Here is a 21,402-nt window from a genome sequence, read left to right as displayed (position 1 = left end):
CAAGAATATAACTACTATAATACTGCTCCCATGTACAAGAATATAACTGCTATAATACTGCTCCTATGTACAAGAATATAACTACTATAATACTGCTCCTATGTACAAGAATATAACTATTATAATACTGCTCCTATGTACAAGAATATAACTACTATAATACTGCTCCTATGTACAAGAATATAACTACTATAATACTGCTCCTATGTACAAGAATATAACTACTATAATACTGCTCCTATGTACAAGAATATAACTACTATAATACTGCCTCCTATGTACAAGAATATAACTACTATAATACTGCTCCCATGTACAAGAATATAACTGCTATAATACTGCTCCTATGTACAAGAATATAACTACTATAATACTGCTCCTATGTACAAGAATATAACTATTATAATACTGCTCCTATGTACAAGAATATAACTACTATAATACTGCTCCTATGTACAAGAATATAACTACTATAATACTGCTCCTATGTACAAGAATATAACTACTATAATACTGCTCCTATGTACAAGAATATAACTACTATAATACTGCTCCTATGTACAAGAATATAACTGCTATAATACTGCTCCTATGTACAAGAATATAACTACTATAATACTGCTCCTATGTACAAGAATATAACTACTATAATACTGCCTCCTATGTACAAGAATATAACTACTATAATACTGCTCCCATGTACAAGAATATAACTGCTATAATACTGCTCCTATGTACAAGAATATAACTACTATAATACTGCTCCTATGTACAAGAATATAACTATTATAATACTGCTCCTATGTACAAGAATATAACTACTATAATACTGCTCCTATGTACAAGAATATAACTACTATAATACTGCCTCCTATGTACAAGGATATAACTACTATAATACTGCTCCAATGTACAAGAATATAACTACTATAATACTGCTCTTATGTACAAGAATATAACTACTATAATACTGCCTCCTATGTACAAGAATATAACTACTATAATACTGCCCCCTATGTACAAGAATATAACTGCTATAATACTGCTCCTATGTACAAGAATATAACTACTATAATACTGCTCCTATGTACAAGAATATAACTACTATAATACTGCCTCCTATGTACAAGAATATAACTACTATAATACTGCCTCCTATGTGCAAGAATATAACTACTATAATACTGCTCCTATGTATAAGAATATAACTACTATAATACTGCCTCCTATGTACAAGAATATAACTACTATAATACTGCTCCTATGTATAAGAATATAACTACTATAATACTGCCTCCTATGTACAAGAATATAATTACTATAATACTGCCTCCTATATACAAGAATATAACTACTATAATACTGCCCTATGTGCAAGAATATAACTACTATAATACTGCCTCCTATGTACAAGAATATAACTACTATAATACTGCCTCCTATATACAAGAATATAACTACTATAATACTGCCTCCTATGTACAAGAATATAACTACTATAATACTGCTCCTATGTACAAGAATGTAACTACTATAATACTGCTCCTATGTACAAGGATATATCTACTATAATACTGCTCCTATGTACAAGAATATAACTACTATAATACTGCCTCCTACGTACAAGAACACAACTACTATAATACTGCCCCCTATGTACAAGAATATAACTACTATATTACTGCTCCTATGTACAAGAATATAACTACTATAATACTGCTCCTATGTACAAGAATATAACTACTATAATACTGCTCCTATGTATAAGAATATAACTACTATAATACTGCTCCTATGTACAGGAATATAACTACTATAATACTGCTCCTATGTACAAGAATATAACTACTATAATACTGCTCCTATGTACAAGAATATAACTACTATAATACTGCTCCTATCTACAAGAATATAACTACTATAATACTGCTCCTATGTACAAGAATATAACTACTATAATACTGCCTCCTATGTACAAGAATATAACTACTATAATACTGCCTCCTATGTACAAGAATATAACTACTATAATACTGCTCCTATGTACAAGAATATAACTACTATAATACTGCTCCTATGTACAAGAATATAACTACTATAATACTGCTCCTATGTACAAGACTATAACTACTATAATACTGCCTCCTATGTACAAGAATATAACTGGTATAATACTGCCTCCTGTGTACAAGAATATAACTACTATAATACTGCCTCCTATGTACAAGAATATAACTACTATAATACTGCCTCCTATGTACAAGAATATAACTACTATAATACTGCTCCTATGTACAAGAATATAGCTACTATAATACTGCCCCTATGTACAAGAATATAACTACTATAATACTGCCTCCTGTGTACAAGAATATAACTACTATAATACTGCCTCCTATGTACAAGAATATAACTACTATAATACTGCCTCCTATGTACAAGAATATAACTAGTATAATACTGCCCCCTATATACAAGAATATAACTACTATAATACTGCCCCCTATGTACAAGAATATAACTACTATAATACTGCTCCTATGTACAAGAATATAACTACTATAATACTGCCTCCTATGTACAAGAATATAACTACTATAATACTGCCTCCTATGTACAAGAATATAACTAGTATAATACTGCCCCCTATGTACAAGAATATAACTACTATAATACTGCCCCCTATGTACAAGAATATAACTACTATAATACTGCTCCTATGTACAAGAATATAACTACTATAATACTGCCTCCTATGTACAAGAATATAACTACTATAATACTGCCTCCTATGTACAAGAATATAACTACTATAATACTGCTCCTATGTACAAGAATATAACTACTATAATACTGCTCCTATGTACAAGAATATAACTACTATAATACTGCCTCCTATGTACAATAATATAACTACTATAATACTGCTCCTATGTACAAGAATATAACTACTATAATACTGTCTCCTATGTACAAGAATATAACTACTATAATACTGCCTCCTATGTACAAGAATATAACTACTATAATACTGCCTCCTATGTACAAGAATATAACTACTATAATACTGCTCCTATGTACAAGAATATAGCTACTATAATACTGCCCCTATGTACAAGAATATAACTACTATAATACTGCCTCCTGTGTACAAGAATATAACTACTATAATACTGCCTCCTATGTACAAGAATATAACTACTATAATACTGCCTCCTATGTACAAGAATATAACTAGTATAATACTGCCCCCTATATACAAGAATATAACTACTATAATACTGCCCCCTATGTACAAGAATATAACTACTATAATACTGCTCCTATGTACAAGAATATAACTACTATAATACTGCCTCCTATGTACAAGAATATAACTAGTATAATACTGCCCCCTATATACAAGAATATAACTACTATAATACTGCCCCCTATGTACAAGAATATAACTACTATAATACTGCTCCTATGTACAAGAATATAACTACTATAATACTGCCTCCTATGTACAAGAATATAACTACTATAATACTGCCTCCTATGTACAAGAATATAACTACTATAATACTTCTCCTATGTACAAGAATATAACTACTATAATACTGCTCCTATGTACAATAATATAACTACTATAATACTGCTCCTATGTACAATAATATAACTACTATAATACTGCTCCTATGTACAAGAATATAACTACTATAATACTGCTCCTATGTACAAGAATATAACTACTATAATACTGCCTCCTATGTACAATAATATAACTACTATAATACTGCTCCTATGTACAAGAATATAACTACTATAATACTGCTCCTATGGAAACGATTATGAAGAAACCCCCATCTCACAGCTTCATCCCTGGTCTTTATTTCCCTCCCTCTTTTGTCATCTCTTCCTGCTTTCACCCTCTTTGCGGTATGTCACAGTTCACACTGCTATGTTTGGGGTGATGCAGCGTCCCCATGTGACCGCGCCCTCGCTGCCTCTCATCTTGTCTCTGTTTTGCAGTATTAGTAATCTGCATTTACATAAAGCTGAATACAGTACGTTCCACCTGGAAATATCTGCAGATGTCATAACTCCGGCATTTTTCTAGTCTTACTGAACACGGACATGAACATCGCGTGACGGTTGCTGTACTTTCTTTCCCTTTCACAGCAGGTGGCCACATCACATGTTGTTTACTTCGTAGGAAACTAATATATAGTGCCAGTCCGCAAAAATAGCTGCCCCCCCCCCCTCCCCCCCCCGTGGGGTGTGAGTACATGGAGTGGGGGTCGCACAAACAGAGGGTCTTTTATAAGCACTAAATACCAAAATGTATAAAATGAATCTACTCTCTGCCGCAAAACACCTAATTTATCACAAAGTAATGCAAAAAAAAATAATCTATGTAACCATCTATATTACCCATAAAACTCCTAAATGACACTGACTGTGTCTGAACTACTTGGACTGCTGCCCTCTGGCAGGATTTCAAGAGAGCAGGCGTAAGGCTCAATTATAAAAGTCTCCGATAATTGGAGCGACTCATAATGAAAGGTTAATAAGTGTATCATAGCAAAAACTGGGTAAATATTCCCATAATGCATTGCCAGGTCTCCTTGGTGCAATGCTGAGACTTGTAGTTCTACACCTTATATTACAGAACACATGCAGTACCACATATCAGCCAGCAGATGGCTGGGGATTTTTTTTTTTGTACGATTAGAACATAGGTGATCTTTTTGGCTTTGGCTCCAGATCATGATACATTGTAACATGTATTCACACCAGTAAACTATTTCATATATACGCCAGTCTCCATTTACTGTACGGCTTATCATTTACACGGTGGGATTCACACAAGGCATAAATAGAATGAAGTCATAGCAAAATCTGCCAGCAGCAATTGGCCTGCTTGTTGATGGTTTCCAAATAGCACTAGATTTTTTTTTTAATGCAGTGCAGGCTAAAGACAACGTTTGTATGCGAGACCCTTAGCCGATCATTAGTGAAGACCGATCAATTTTAATAACAGCCAAAGGAGTAATTTCAAGCACCTTGGCCCCAATGCAGAATCAGTGACAGCCCCCCTCCCCACCATCCTCCATACAGAATGGCCTTTTCGGGGAGATGGGCCTAGGTACGGCTGCTACTTCTGCACACCCCCTATAGTTTCAACTCTGCTTCCAATTACAAGTACACAACAATTATCCAAAAATAATATAAAAATAATCTAGTGAATAATGTATCAACCTAGATACAGATAAAATAACATTACCCTATAGAAGACTATAGGATAACTAATAAAATCATAAAACCAATTTATACAAGAAGAAGAAAACAACATTTTAAGAAATTAAATTGCGAATAATGTAATAATAATGTAATCATTTTTCAGAAAGCTAAACAAATAAAACGTATTAATAAATAAAAATGATTTATAAGTAGATAAAATAAAAAATATAAAAATAAAATTATAAAATAAAATATAAAACTAATATAATAAATTATGTAACAGGCACGAGATAGAAGATAAAATAATATTACCCTATAAAAGGCAAAATAATAATAACAATAATAATAATAATAATAATCTATCCTTATAATGCTATCGGCCACTTCTAGTATAGCAGAGCAGGCGACAGACCTGTTTTATGTAGCAGCTTTCGTCCTCTCTACTATTTCCTTGTGTCTCTTGCAGTAAATGACTCCCAATTTCTGAATCCCAGCTTATAAGGCGCCCGGCCGGTGACGTGTGGCGGCTCCACCTCTGCTGTCAGCGGCTTAGAATGCAGGCACAGGTATAACACCTGCCCCCTGGTGCTCACAGGCCGCCCTGTTCTCTGCATGTTGCAACCTGCGGGACACAAAGTACTCACAAGATCACTGTGCATACCTTGCCTTGTAGCTTCTGGAGAAGCTGGGTGACAGTATGTGTGTTATACAGTCACACATACCTGACCGGACAATTCTGCCATTTAGAAATGCAGGAAAGCTGGGTGACAACCAAATCATAAGGGTGGCCATGATCCAGGTCTAGGGGCATGAACTTGTACAACATCCCACTGGTTCTAGACTTAAGTGTCCAACACTGTGCTGATTCATATTAATGTATCTTTATAGCGGTCAGATCTCCATTTTTCTGATACACAGCTCCAAATCCCCTGCATAGAGATAACACAAAAACAAATAAGAAAATCTACCAAGGTCTACCTGCAGCCACCACCAGAGGGAGCTCACTATAATTCTGTCTACCTGCAGCCACCACCAGAGGGAGCTCACTTATAATTCTGTCTACCTGCAGCCACCACTAGAGGGAGCTCACTATAATTCTGTCTACCTGCAGCCACCACTAGAGGGAGCTCACTTATAATTCTGTCTACGTGCAGCCACCACTAGAGGGAGCTCACTTATAATTCTGTCTACCTGCAGCCGCCACTAGAGGGAGCTCACTTATAATTCTATCTACCTGCAGCCACCACTAGACGGAGCTCACTTATAATTCTATCTACCTGCATCCACCACTAGAGGGAGCTCACTTATAATTCTGTCTACCTGCAGCCGCCACTAGAGGGCGCTCACTTATAATTCTATCTACCTGCAGCCACCACTAGACGGAGCTCACTTATAATTCTATCTACCTGCAGCCATCACTAGAGAAAACTCACTTATAATTCTGTCTACCTGCAGCCACCACTAGAGGAAGCTCACTTATAATTCTGTCTACCTGCAGCCACCACTAGAGGGAGCTCACTCATAATTCTGTCTACCTGCAGCCACCACTAGAGGGAGCTCACTCATAATTCTGTCTACCTGCAGCCACCACTAGAGGGAGCTCACTCATAATTCTGTCTACCTGCAGCCACCACTAGAGGGAGCTCACTTATAATTCTGTCTACCTGCAGCCACCACTAGAGGGAGCTTACTTATAATTCTATCTACCTGCAGCCACTACTAGAGGGAGCTCACTTATAATTCTGTCTACCTGCAGCCACCACCAGAGGGAGTTCACTTATAATTCTGTCTACCTGCAGCCACCACTAGACGGAGCTCACTTATAATTCTGTCTACCTGCAGCCACCACTAGAGGGAGCTCACTTATAATTCTGTCTACCTGCAGCCACCACTATAGGGAGCTCACGTGTAATTCTGTCTACCTGCAGCCACTGCTAGAGAGAGCTCACTTATAATTCTGTCTACCTGCAGCCACCACTAGAGGGAGCTCACTTATAATTCTGTCTGCTTGCAGCCACCAGTAGAAGGAGCTCACTTATAATTCTACCTGCAGCCACCACTAGAGGGAGCTCACTTATAATTCTGTCTACTGGAAGCCACCACTAGAAGGAGCCTACTTCTTATAATTCTACCTGCAGCCACCACTAGAGGGAGCTCACTTATAATTCTGTCTTCTTGCAGCCACCACTAGAAGGAGCTCACTTATAATTCTGTCTACCTGCAGCCACCACTAGAAAGAGCTTACTTTTTATTCTGTCTAACTGGAACCACCACTAGAGGGAGCTCACTTATAATTCTATCTACCTACAGCCACCACTAGAGGGAGAACAGGTGCTTTCAGCATACTGTACACAGTAAGCTCCTGCACTCCCTCTAGTGGTGGCTGCAGGTAGACAGATTTTTTTCATTTATCTCTGTGCGTATGCAGGGGATTTGGAGCTGTGCATCAGCACTTCATTTTTGATTGGTTTAGATGTAAGAAATACAATTAGGTTCAAGAGTGAACATTCACTTAAAGCTTAAAGGAGCTGTGTACTTTTGGCTCTTACATGTGCATGTCCATAGTTACATCCTATGTGTCAGTACCAGCTGTAGAGGCATGGAATCCTTAAAGAGACAGCCTAAGATTAGAGGAATGATCTTTTCTTTCTAGAAACAGCGTCACTTGTCCATGGCCTATATCTTGTGGCCAGTTGAATGGCGAAGAGCTGCAATACCATACACGACCTAAGGACAAGAGTGTCGCTGTTTCTGCTAAATATCCAGCCCCTTTTTCCTAAGAATTACACAACCCTTTACAAAAAGCAAGCAGGGTTGCTAAATATTCTTCAGCTCCTCTTACACTATGCTAATCATTTTTATAGGCTATGATTATCATAATTTGTTGATAGTCACTTCAAGTTATTATTCATATGGAATAATGACAGACATGTTTTTCTAACCTACATCAAAGGAAAAGCAGATTCTTCTGGCTCGCTATTACAGCAGATCACCACTAGAGGGCAACATTATTCACTATGTTCATGACAATTGTCTTTCCTAAACCTAGGTTTTATGGAAGGTCCAATTACTGAGAGTTAAATCAAACCACCCATGGCCAAAAGTATGTACACCCCCTTCTAATCAGTCAAGTTGCCCTTTTTATTCACCAAGAATTTTCCACACAGCCCTGAGATCTTCAAATGCCGGCAATAGTAGTAGAATGGGTCATACAGAACCACCGAGGGGGCAATACAGACAAATGATCTGAACCAAACTCTGGTCTAAGGGCTCATGCACATGACCGTATGTATTTTGCGGAGGCTGGAGGCATGTGTCCCACACGCTGTGCCACGGGGGTCCTCCTCAAACTATCATCTCTCCTCTGTGACTTTTGTGATCAAGGTCTGGATTTGTAGTCACGTTTAATAACAGCCATTTCTTTCCTTGTTCTGCCTACTTATTATATGGAGGATATGTCATAATAAAATAATTTTTATTTACATGAAAACCTTGAGTGTGCAGTGGTACTTCTCTTACTAATTGTTTTTTGGACTACATCCACTTCACGGAAGCGTCTCAACCTGTGGACGACAAGTGCAGCCCATTCTATTTTCCTAGTACTGTTCAATGACAGCAAGCAATGATCTTGTGAGGAGTTGATACATGATTAGATAAGAGATCATCAGGAAGTATTACACTAAGATTTCTTAGAGAATTAAGCAGTGAAGTCAGTGGCCCTGTGTGTCAGCAAGTGTGTCCTCTGAGGAAGCTGGGAATTACCTAGTCTGAGGTGAATAGTCAAATTTGATGGATTGGTGAGAGTTAGATAAACATTACTAGAATGACTCACATTATCTGTGTTTACCGTGTTCAGAATCTCCAGTCTATTCTTCTACATGCAAAAAAAAAAAAAAAACACTGAAAATAATGCACAATAGATGTAAGCATTATATATGGACTAATCCATCAGTCTGATATGATAAAATCTGAGACTCAGCCAATATATTTTGATCAAAACACATCTGTGCCCACCTACCTGCGCCAAGGTGGTCTCAGTCAGGCAGGTCCTACTCTAAGCCTACATATGCCGTTGGGCATCTACAGTCGTGGCCAAAAGTTTTGCGAATGACACAAATATAGCAATAGTTTTCACAAAGTTTGCTGCTAAACTGCTTTTAGATCTTTGTTTCAGTTGTTTCTGTGATGTAGTGAAATATAATTACACGCACTTCATACGTTTCAAAGGCTTTTATCGACAATTACATGACATTTATGCAAAGAGTCAGTATTTGCAGTGTTGGCCCTTCTTTTTCAGGACCTCTGCAATCCGACTGGGCATGCTCTCAATCAACTTCTGGGCCAATTCCTGACTGATAGCAACCCATTCTTTCATAATCACTTCTTGGAGTTTGTCAGAATTAGTGGGTTTTTGTTTGTCCACCCGCCTCTTGAGGATTGACCACAAGTTCTCAATGGGATTAAGATCTGGGGAGTTTCAAGGCCATGGACCCAAAATGTCAACGTTTTGGTCCCCGAGCCACTTAGTTATCACTTTTGCCTTATGGCACGGTGCTCCATCGTGCTGGAAAATACATTGTTCTTCACCAAACTGTTGTTGGATTGTTGGAAGAAGTTGCTGTTGGAGGGTGTTTTGGTACCATTCTTTATTCATGGCTGTGTTTTTGGGTAAAATTGTGAGTGAGCCCACTCCCTTGGATGAGAAGCAACCCCACACATGAATGGTCTCAGGATGCTTTACTGTTGGCATGACACAGGACTGAGGGTAGCGCTCACCTTTTCTTCTCCGGACAAGCCTTTTTCCAGATGCCCCAAACAATCGGAAAGAGGCTTCATCAGAGAATATGACTTTGCCCCAGTCCTCAGCAGTCCATTCACCATACTTTCCGCAGAAAATCAATCTGTCCCTGATGTTTTTTTTGGAGAGAAGTGGCTTCTTTGCTGCCCTTCTTGACACCATGAGGAAAAAGAAGAGACAATGCGGCAGCACTCTGCAAATCAGACAAAGTACAACAATGCTTACAAAAATTATGGTGCTAATGCTACGCTTATTTATAAAAGCGAGATGCTTGGACAATTCATTTTGTACAAAACCATCTAAGCCCGTCTGCTGAACGTCAAGGCGATCTCTGTTAGACGGGTCCTAACACTAAATACTACCTGTTATGCGCCATAATGACCGCCATAAAATTCAGGGAGTGTTGGACCCACATGCATGTTGGATCCACTCTGCCTTTGTCCAAGCATCTCGCTTTTATAAATAAGCGTAGTATTAGCACCATAATTTTTGTAAGCATTGTTGTACTTTGTCTGATTTGAAGACTGCTGCTGCATTGTCTCTTCTTTTTCCTCTAGGTCTTTGCCATGGCAGCGTTCACCTGTGCACTGGGAGGTGCTGACTAACCCCCTTTTTTTGCAGATTTACAATGCTGGAGATGTGGCACTCCAGCGAGTCGTGCACTCCTGATTAGCCTGTCTGCCCCATATGCTGATTTTAATTATTTTCAATATAAAGCTGTAGCCTGCTCTCACTACATTCATTGGAAGCTGTCTAGCACCAGGAAGGGTATAGAGTGGGCTCAGCATGCATGTTGGTACCGTCATCCCTTGTAATGGAGGCCATTTTGGCACAAAAAATGGAAAAAGGCAGAGTGGATCCAACATGCATGTGGGTCCAACACTCCCTGAGTTTTATGGCGGTCATTATGGCTCATAACAGGTAGTATTTAGTGTTAGGACCCGTCTAACAGAGATCGCCTTGACGTTCGGCAGATGGGCTTAGATGGTTTTGTACAAAATGCATTGTCCAAGCATCTCGCTTTTATAAATAAGCGTAGTATTAGCACCATAATTTTTGTAAGCATTGTTGTACTTTGATTTTCAGAGTGCTGCTGCATTGTCTCTTCTTTTTCCTCTAGGTCTTTGCCATGGCAGCGTGCACCTGCGCACTGGGAGGTGCTGACTAACCCCCTCTTCTTGACACCAGGCCATCTTCCAAAAGTCTTCGCCTCACTGTGCGTGCAGATGCGCTCACACCTGCCTTCTGCCATTCCTGAGCAAGCTCTGCACTGGTGGCACTCCGATCCCGCAGCTGAATCCTCTTTAGGAGACGATCCTGGCGCTTGCTGGACTTTCTTGGACGCCCTGAAGCCTTCTTAACAAGAATTTAACCTCTTTCCTTGAAGTTCTTGATGATCCTATAAATTGTTGATTGAGGTGCAATCTTAGTAGCCACAATATCCTTGTCTGTGAAGCCATTTTTATGCAATGATGGCTGCACGCATTTCTTTGCAGGTCACCATGGTTAACAATGGAAGAACAATGATTTCAAGCATCACCCTCCTTTTAACAGGTCAAGTCTGCCATTTTAACCCAATCAGCCTGACATAATGATCTCCAGCCTTGTGCTCGTCAACATTCTCACCTGAGTTAACAAGACGATTACTGAAATGATCTCAGCAGGTCCTTTAAAGAGGACCTTTCACCGATTATTACACTATGAACTAACAATACAGACATTTAGAGCGGCGCCCGGAGATCTCCCTGCACTTACTATTATCCCCGGGCGCCGCTCCGTTCTCCCGCTATGTCCTCCGGTATCTCCGTTCACTAAGTTATAGTAGGCGGAGTCTGCCTTTGTTCTTCTGTAGCGCTGGCCAATCGCATTGCAGAGCTCACAGCCTCGGAGAAAATAACCTCCCAGGCTGTGAGCTCTGCGCTGCGATTGGCCAGCGCTAGAGCAGAACAAGGGCAGACTCCGCCTACCATAACTTAGTGACCGGAATCTCCGCCTACTATAACTTAGTGAACGGAGATACCGGAGGGCATAGCGGGAGAACGGAGCGGCGCCCGGGGATAATAGTAAGTGCAGTGAGATCCCCGGGCGCCGCTCTACATGTCTGTATAGTTAGTTCATAGGGTAATAATCGGTGAAAGGTCCTCTTTAATGACAGCAATGAAATGCAGTGGAAAGGTTTTTTTGGGATTAAGTTAATTTTCATGGCAAAGAAGGACTATGCAATTCATCTGATCACTCTTCATAACATTCTGGAGTATATGCAAATTGCTATTATAAAAACTTAAGCAGCAACTTTTCCAATTTCCAATATTTATCTAATTCTCAATACTTTTGGCCACGACTGTACATTCAGGAGAGCCGACCCTTCACATGTAGTGTGCTGCTCCTAGTCACCTCTTTGTGCATCAAGCAACCGATGAGAGGAAGAGATGTACAGCTATATGTGCCACCTAATCAAGGTCGCCTGTGGGAGTCTGCACAGCTATATGTGCCACCTAATCAAGGTCGCCTGTGGGAGCCTGTACAGCTATATGTGCCACCTAATCAAGGTCGCCTGTGGGAGTCTGCACAGCTATATGTGCCATCTAATCAAGGTCGCCTGTAGGAGCCTGCACAGCTATATGTACCACCTAATTAAGGTCACCTGTGGGAGCCAGCACAGCTATGTGTACCACCTAAATCAAGGTCGCCTGTAGGAACCCGCACAGCTATATGTACCACCTAATTAAGGTCGCCTATGGGAGTCTGTACAGCTATATGTACCACCTAATCAAGGTCGGCTGTGGAAGCCCCACAGCTATATGTACCACCTAATCAAGGTCGCCTGTGGGAGCCTGCACAGCTATATGTACCACCTAATTAAGGTCGCCTGTGGAAGCCTGCACAGCTATATGTACCACCTAATCAAGATCGCCTGTGGGAGCCTGCACAGCTATATGTACCACCTAATCAAGATCGCCTGTGGGAGCCTGTACAGCTATATGTACCACCTAATCAAGATCGCCTGTGGGAGCCTGTACAGCTATATGTACTACCTAATCAAGGTCGCCTGTGGAAGCCCCACAGCTATATGTACCACCTAATCAAGGTCGGCTGTGGAAGCCCCACAGCTATATGTACCACCTAATCAAGGTCGCCTGTGGGACCCTGCACAGCTATATGTACCACCTAATCAAGGTCGGCTGTGGAAGCCCCACAGCTATATGTACCACCTAATCAAGGTCGCCCGTGGGAGCCCGCACAGCTTATATGTACCACCTAATCAAGGTCGCCTGTGGAAGCCTGTACAGCTATATGTACCACCTAATTAAGGTCGCCTGTGGGACCCTGTACAGCTATATGTACCACCTAATCAAGGCCTTGATTAGCTGGTACTCAGAGCAGAGCAAGTGCAGTGTGAGAAGAGTCCATACATGTGTGATGAGACTCCACAAAGCCAGAGGCATGATGGGAAATTTAGGCTGAATTAGGGGAGCCAGATAACCAATAAATGGCACATCTACTAAAACAAGTGCACACACAAGCGTCTACATTATTCCTTAATAATAGCTTATGCTGCACTAGAGAAGCAAATGTTTTGCTGGAGTGCTTCTTTAATAAGACAAACCCTTTAGGGACCAGATACTTTTAACTCTGTTTTTGTTTTTTACATTTCATTGTAATATTTTTAAAATCATATACAAAAATGATTTTCAGTAAATTTTTGCTATAATAAAGAGTAATGTATTTATTGGTTTGAAACTTTTATTAGGCCTTCCAGGTTTTTTTTTTACTCTTTATACACCTTTATGTCATTTTTTCAACTTCAAAGAGGGAAATGACAATACAGAAAAGTAAAATTAAAGGGGTTCTCTGGGATTTTGATATTGATGGTCTGTTCTCAGGATAGGTCATCTATGTCTGACTGGTGGGGGTCTGACTCCCAGCACCCCTGCTGATCAGCTGTATGAAAAGGCTGCGCTGCTTGGTGAGCACCACAGCCTCTTCCTAGACCAGTGACATCACATTCATCGGTCACATGACCTAGACGCAGCAAAGTCCTATTCAAGTCAATGAGGTTGAGCTGCAATACCAAGCACAGCCACTATACAATGTACGGCGCTGTGCTTGTTAAGCTGTGAGGAGGCCGCTGCGCTCACCGGAGGTCCTCTGATCTATGCCGATTACATAGGATTGTTCAGCAAAAATGTGCCTAGGGGTTAAAAACCACATATGCAAACATTAAGTCTCTGTTCCTTTGCCCCCTAGTGGTGGGGGTGTGAAGTGCAAGATTGTTTTCCTGTGTGAATCTGGCCTTGGAGTAAGGGCTCATGCACACGAACGTTTTTTGCGTTCAGTATACTGGCCGTTTTTTTTGTTCAGTATGCGTTACTTATACTGAACCAAAACTGTGTTTGCTTTCCGTTTCCATATTTCCGTTTTTCTGTTTTGTTCAAAGATAGAACATGTCCTATTATTGCCCGCATTCCGTGGCTCCATTCAAGTCAATGGGTCCGCAAAAAAAAAAAACACATACGGAATGTACTCTATATGTCTTCCGTATCCATTCCGTTTTTGCGGAACCATCTATTGGAAATTTTATGCCCAGCCCAATTTTTTCTATGTAATTACTGTATACTGTATATGCCATACGGAAAAACGGAACGGAACCGGAAACACTACTGAAACAAAAAACTGAAAAATGGATCAGTTAAAAACGGCCCGCAAAACACTGAAAAAGCCATACGGTCGTGTGCATGAGCCCTAATGATGAAGGGGATAAAACTACATCGACTGTCTTGAAAAATGAAAGAAGGTTATTTTACTATAAGGCTCCATTCACACGTCCGCAAATGAGTCCGCATCCGTTCCGCAATTTTGCAGAACGGGTGCGGACCCATCCATTCTCTATGGGGACAGAAAAGATGGGGACAGCACACAGTGTGCTGTCAGCATCTGCATTTCCGTGCTGCGGCCCTGAACTTCGGGGCTTCGGCCCCGAACTTCCCGTCCGCGGCTCCGCAAAAAAAAGAACATGTTCTATTCTTGTCCGTAATTGCGGACAAGAATAGGCAGTTCTATGGGGAGAGCCGGCCGGGTGTATTGCGGATCCGCAATTTGCGGATCCGCAATACACTATGGACGTGTGAATGGAGCCTAAGCCTTGCGCCAAATTTATTAACGACGTGCATCATTTTATGGCGCCGGTCACGAGGTGACATAAGAAACAGAAATGCGTCAAAGATGACTAACAAACTTCAAATATATTATACTAGCTTGCACCACTCTGATAACTTTGGGTCAGTTTGCGCCATTTTTGGTAACACGTAAATTTGTGACTCTTACGACGCCATTGTGGAATCTTCCCGATAAGGCCTCATGCACACGACCGTTGTTGTGTTCCGTTCCGCAAAATGGGGTTCCGTTGTTCCGTGATCCGCTTCCGTTTTTGTTTCCGTGTGTTTTCCTTTATTTTTGGAGGACCACGAGACATAAAGGAAAGTAAAAAAAAATCTAAGACAGGTTTGCCTTGCAAATGATAGGAAAAAAACGGACGTGGACACGCGGACGCGGATGACAATCTTGTGTGCCTCCGTGTTTTTTAGCGGTCCCATTGACTTGAATGGGTCCGCGAACCGTTTTCCGCGAAAATAATAGGACAGGTTATATTTTTTTGACGGACTGGAACCACGGATCACGGACGCGGATGACAAACGGTGCATTAGCCGCCTTTCAATGGGTCCGCAGAAAATCACGAAATACGGAACAACGGACACGGAATAAAACAACGGTCGTGTGCATGAGGCCTAAGAAATACAAGGAATGAGCACAATCTTATAGAGCTGATAGGATCGCCATCACGGTGCGCCCAATGTTTAGGGTGCACTGACCCCCCTTCTCTATATTAGGGCACCTTATACAGTGTCTGCTGTACAAAAGCCACCATTCTGCTGCCATTCTTCACGCTCCTCCTTGCTTTGGTGTTGACACCTCTGCTTGCTGTCAGTTACAAGTCACCTGAGTTCACTTTGAAGTTCTACTTCCTGAATGAAAGAAAAGTAACAGCTGCTGGGAAAAGACTGACTCACGAGGGCCACGGTGCTATGCGGATTAGCAGATGATTACACAATACTGCTTTACTGGAAGGAATATTCTCTCCATACATCATTGCATCACAGGATGTGCAGTCACAACATTCGTTCTCTTATGCCCATTGTTATTCTCTGCAAAGGGGGAAATATAGGAAATTCCTCTTTAAAAATGAGACCAGGTGACCTCGGTGCACCTTGACGATGGCGCGCCGCGGGCATGTCCATAGCAATGATGCAACTACACAAGCAGAAGAAAACAGACACTTACGTGTACGTGTTTCATCCGTGAAGATGTCTGTAAAGGATCCGTGATTTTCACAGACCCATAGGCTTCTATGGGCGTGCTTGGTCGGCATCACGAATCAAAGTAGTGCATGTCCCCGTGATTTTTTTTACTGACCTAATGTCAGTAAAAAAAATACTGAAAATGTGAAGAGACACATCTAAATCAATGGATACGTGTGTTGTCCGTGGCAAATGCAGACAGCACACAACAATTTTTGCGGGGCCACGGAACGGAGCAACGGATGCGGACAGCACACAAAGTGCTGTCCGCATCTTTTGCGGACCCATTGAAATGAATGGCTCTGTATACGGACCGCACGCGGAACGCAGAAAACGGCCCGTATACTGAACGCAAAATACATTCATGTGAACGAGCCCTAAAGCTGTATCCTGCTCTCACTGCACTCATTGAAAGCCGTCTGGCACCAGGAGAGGTGTGGAGTGGGCCTGGCATGCATGTTGGTACCTGCATTCCCTGGATTTAATGGAGGCCATTATGGCACCAAAAATGGTAAATGGCAGAGTGGACCCCGCATGCATGTGGAACCTGCACTCCCTGAATTTTATGGCGGTCATTAAGGCACATAACAGGTAGTATTTAGTGTTAGGTTCCCGTCTTACAGAGATCACCTTGACGCTGGCAGACGGGCCCAAAATATTTTGTACAAAATGTATTTGCTAAGAATCTCAAATTTACAAAATAAGCGTAGCATTAGCGCCAGAATGTTTTCTAGAACTATGGCATTATTGTACGTTATTATTGTTTGCAGAGTGCTGCTGCATGGTGTTTTTTTTTTTCTCGGTTTAAAAATACAGCAATTCTGCCGTCGTATTTTGGGTTTTGTTTCTATGGCTTTCACCATGCGGCCATGCGGTATACATCACATGATAACTGTATTCTGCAGGTCAGAACAATTAGGCCTCATGCACGCGACCGTTCCGTTTTTTTTTCCTGTCTGCAAATTGCGGATCCGCAAAACACAGAAGCCGCCCATGTGCCTTCCGCAATTTGCGTAACGGAACAGGCGGCCCATTGTAGAAATGCCTATTTTGGTCCACAAAATGGACAAGAATAGGAGATGTTATATTTTTTTTGCAGGGCTACGTAACGGAGCAACGGATGCGGACAGCACACGGAGTGCTGTCCACATCTTTTGCAGCCCCATTGAAGTGAATGGGTCCGCACCCGAGCCGCAAAAACTGGGGTTTGGATGCGGACCAGAACAGTTGTGTGCATGAGGCCTTAGGCCTCATGCACACGACTGTTGTTGGGTTCCGTGTCCGTTGTTTCATTTTCCATGATTTTCTGCGGACCCATTGACTTTCAATGGGTCCGTTGAAAACTCGGAAAATGCACCGTTTGTCATCCGTGTCCGTGATCCGTGTTTCCAGTCCGTCAAAAAAATATGACCTGTCCTATTTTTTTCACGGACAACGGTTCGCAGACCCATTCAAGTCAATGGGTCCGTAAAAAAAACACGGAGGCACACAAGATTGTCATCTGCGTCCGTGATCCGTGTCCGTTTTTTTCCTATAATTTTCAAGGCAAACTTGACTTTTTTTTTCACTTTTCTTGTCTGGTGATCCTCCAAAAATCAAGGAAGACACACGGAAAAAAAAAACAGAAACGGATCACGGAACAACGGAACCCCGTTTTGCGGACCGTGAAAAAATACTGTTGTGTGCATGAGGCCTAATGCTGATACCAAATGTATTGGTATTTTTTTGGGGGGAGGGGGGGTTTGCACAATAAAATCTTTTTTTTTATATATCTATATATATATTTATGTCATTCAAAGACCCATTGTTGTTTTGCCATTTTGTAGTACGTACGACTTTTCTAAATCACTGTTTAATGCGTTTTTTCTGGAGGTAAGATGAAGAAAAATGTTACCTTTTCTTTACCATACAGGATAAATAACGTGATCATTACACTGCATGGGTAATTATGGGCAAGATGATACCAATTATGTAGGATTTTATTTTTTTACGGAAGTATAAAGGGTGATTTTTTTTTATTGTTTTCTTTTTGGTTATTCATTATATATATCATTTTTTTATTACTACTTTTTTAAACTTAAAAAAAAAAAAAAGTTTTTCTAACTCCCAGTAGGGGATTTGAACCTGCAATCATCTGTTTGTCGATATAATACGCTGTAGTACTTCTGTATTGCACTGTACTTTTATCAGTTCCAGTAAATTCTAACTAAGGACGGGCCAAATAAGCCTCTGTACATGGCAGGCCTGGGGGTCCTCTCTCTACCCACTTAGATGTCTTGGTCATTATTGACCACTGGATTTAAGGGGTTAAACACCTGGTATCTCACTTTAGTAGCACTTATCCCTGCTTAAAGGGGCCGATTACCTTCGAATTATGAATCCATTAGCCGATACACTTCCCGATTTAGGTCCCGATTTAACCCTTCCCTCCTAATAATTGTTCACACATATATCTATATCATCTCTACTCATTCCCTATAGATTCTACTTTATTAGCATATGGATCAGATAGTTGTCATTCATTGGTTTTATGCAATATTTAGGAAAAACTTTCTATCTTGACCTTTGACCCCACCAGTGGACCCCGCCGCTCTTTTTTTGGACCTTATATATTATGTGGAACACTGCCTGAAGAATGGACTGGAAGTGTTTCATGTTGCACAACTCTTCTGAAGGTGACATGTCCAGAGTTCCTCTCCCGTCCCATGTTACTCACAGGTTGCAGTTTTATTGCATTTTGTTACTATTTTACATAATAAAAACGTTCTCTGTCTAATTACTTTGGCCATATAACGAAAAGTGCTTGAAGTCTGTGCCCATCGTAGGATCCTCAATGCAGTGTTACTGGTGGGGCTGCAGTCTGGTCTCCTTCTTATCCTTCAAGTGCCCTCGCATTGCCAGGCTCCTTCTGATACTTATTGGGGGAAGAAAAATACATATAGAGCGAAAGGGAGACAAGCAAATCCCACACTATGAATGACTGGCCTTACTTCATTACCCAAAAGTGCTGATAACTGAAGTTACTGTCAAGATGGAAGGTCCTGGCCGGGCACTAGTGAGATACATATTATTACAGTGTCTGCCAAAAAACACATAGGGAGACACGCGGAGCCCACACCATGTCTGAATCGCCATACTTCATCACTAAGAAGTGCTGAGACCTGAAGTTACTGTCATGATCTCGTTAAGGTGGAAGGTCCTGGCCGGGCACTAGTGAGAAACGTATTATTACAGTGTCTGAGAAATAAGCAGAGGTCACAGTGTGAAAGAAAAAAAAAGGAAAGTCATGCTCCTGTGGGTGATCTCCCAGATAAAACTACTGTGGGCATACTGCATTACAGCACTGCAAACCATGATCTACAGCTACATCATAGCGTGATAAAGGGTTAAAGGGGAACTCTACCCCCAGTTTAATTTACCTGCCCAATCTCAGTTTGCCACTTCACCAATAGCCCCAAGACCCGCACTCTACTAATATATGGGTCAGAGAGTTCACAGAAATTACTATTGGTAAATGAAAGCAGTGAGAAATTCCTCTTCTATTCTGGACTCTATGCTGGTAGGTTTTACTTACACTGACACATTGTAACAAACATAGCAGCTGTGTGAGGAGGACTATAGCCAGAACTGATTGCCAACCCTTAAAGGTGACATGTCAGAAGGTGTTTTTAAAAGGTAAATCTTCCCTTTAATTATAGTATTAAACTGCTTAAGTGACAATCCCAGACAGAAATCCTATTCTTATGTGTGGAACAATGCCAGATATTAATGCGGTATAATTATACATGTACATCTACATATTATTATATCCCAGGAGATGCCCAGGTTATACCAGCATGCTCCATATCACTATATACAGGAGATGTATAACTTATACCAGCTGTACATATATAATTATATACAGGAGATACCCAGGTTATACCAGCATGCTCCATATCACTATATACAATAAGATGTGTAACTTATACCAGCTGTACATATATAATTATATACAGGAGAAGCCCAGGTTATACCAGCTGTACATATATAATTATATACAGGAGATACCCAGGTTATACCAGCATGCTCCATATCACTATATACAAGAAGATGTATAACTTATACCATCTGTACATATATAATTATATACAGGAGATGCCCGGGTTATACCAGCATTCTCCATATCACTATATACAAGAAGATGTATAACTTATACCGGCTGTACATATATAATTATATACAGGAGAAGCCCAGGTTATACCAGCATGCTCCATATCACTATATACAAGAAGATGTATAACTTATACCAGCTGTACATATATAATTATATACAGGAGATGCCCAGGTTATACCAGCTGTACATATATAATTATATACAGGAGAAGCCCAGGTTATACCAGCATGCTCCATATCACTATATACAAGAAGATGTATAACTTATACCAGCTGTACATATATAATTATATATAGGAGATGCCCAGGTTATACCAGCTGTACATATATAATTATATACAGGAGATGCCCGGGTTATACCAGCATGCTCCATATCACTATATACAAGAAGATGTATAACTTATACCAGCTGTACATATATAATTATATACAGGAGATGCCCAGGTTATACAAGCATGGTATATGTCACTATATACAAGAAGATATATAACTTATACCAGCTGTACATATATAATTATATACAGGAGATGCCCGGGTTATACCAGCATGGTCCAAATCACTATATACAAGAAGATGTATAACTTATACCAGCTGTACATATATAATTATATACAGGAGATGCCCAGGTTATACCAGCATGGTCCATATCACTATATACAAGAAGATGTATAACTTATACCAGCTGTACATATATAATTATATACAGGAGATGCCCAGGTTATACCAGCATGGTCCATATCACTATATACAAGAAGATGTATAACTACATGATTTTTCTAGTCTATGACGTAAAGTCATGGTTTTATTAAAGACACGGAGGCTCCTATTGCTATCTCTTCCTTTACTGTCCACCAATAGCAGCAAAGAAAT

At 40.5% G+C, this 21,402-nt stretch overlaps 1 protein-coding gene across 1 annotated transcript in view; it reads right to left on the bottom strand.

Annotated features, from left to right (window-relative positions):
- Positions 1 to 5,680, bottom strand: part of CAPN14 (calpain 14) — a 35,170-nt gene extending 29,490 nt beyond the window's left edge. The window contains exon 1 of the mRNA XM_040430605.1: positions 5,639 to 5,680. The gene's annotated coding sequence lies outside the window, so the exon portion shown is untranslated. The remainder of the gene's footprint in view (positions 1 to 5,638) is intronic.
- Between the last annotated feature and the right edge of the window lie 15,722 nt (positions 5,681 to 21,402).

This window comes from Bufo bufo, chromosome 4, assembly GCF_905171765.1.
Source record: "Bufo bufo chromosome 4, aBufBuf1.1, whole genome shotgun sequence".
Lineage (NCBI taxonomy): Eukaryota > Metazoa > Chordata > Amphibia > Anura > Bufonidae > Bufo > Bufo bufo.
Note: the sequence above shows the minus strand (reverse complement) of the source record. Positions and strands in the feature narration are given on the sequence as shown.